This window comes from Wasmannia auropunctata, unplaced genomic scaffold (genome assembly GCF_000956235.1).
Source record: "Wasmannia auropunctata unplaced genomic scaffold, wasmannia.A_1.0 LD336106.1, whole genome shotgun sequence".
Lineage (NCBI taxonomy): Eukaryota > Metazoa > Arthropoda > Insecta > Hymenoptera > Formicidae > Wasmannia > Wasmannia auropunctata.
The window spans coordinates 3598831-3599168 of NW_012026784.1; positions in this window are offsets into that span (position 1 = coordinate 3598831).

The following is a 338-nucleotide window of genomic DNA, read 5'->3' on the forward strand; positions in this document are numbered from 1 at the left end:
AACTTTATATAATTCTAATATATTATTTTTGAAAAACAATTATATATGATTTTCAAAGTATTATAAATACATTATATTAACATAAAATAAATGATAGAATAATTCTCAAAAAGTATTTGCATTAATATTTCTAAAACATTTTTACAATTCTTTCAAAAAAAGGCATGACATCGATTCTTGCATATTTCGAAATGTATTGTTGTCACTTTTCCACGAAGTTAATTGTGTATGAAAATACTGAACAATTAAGAGCAACGTAAAACTGGAACTACATATATGTATATTTTGAAAGAGAGAGTAACTTTTTTTATATTCACTTCATACATAGTATTTCGTGC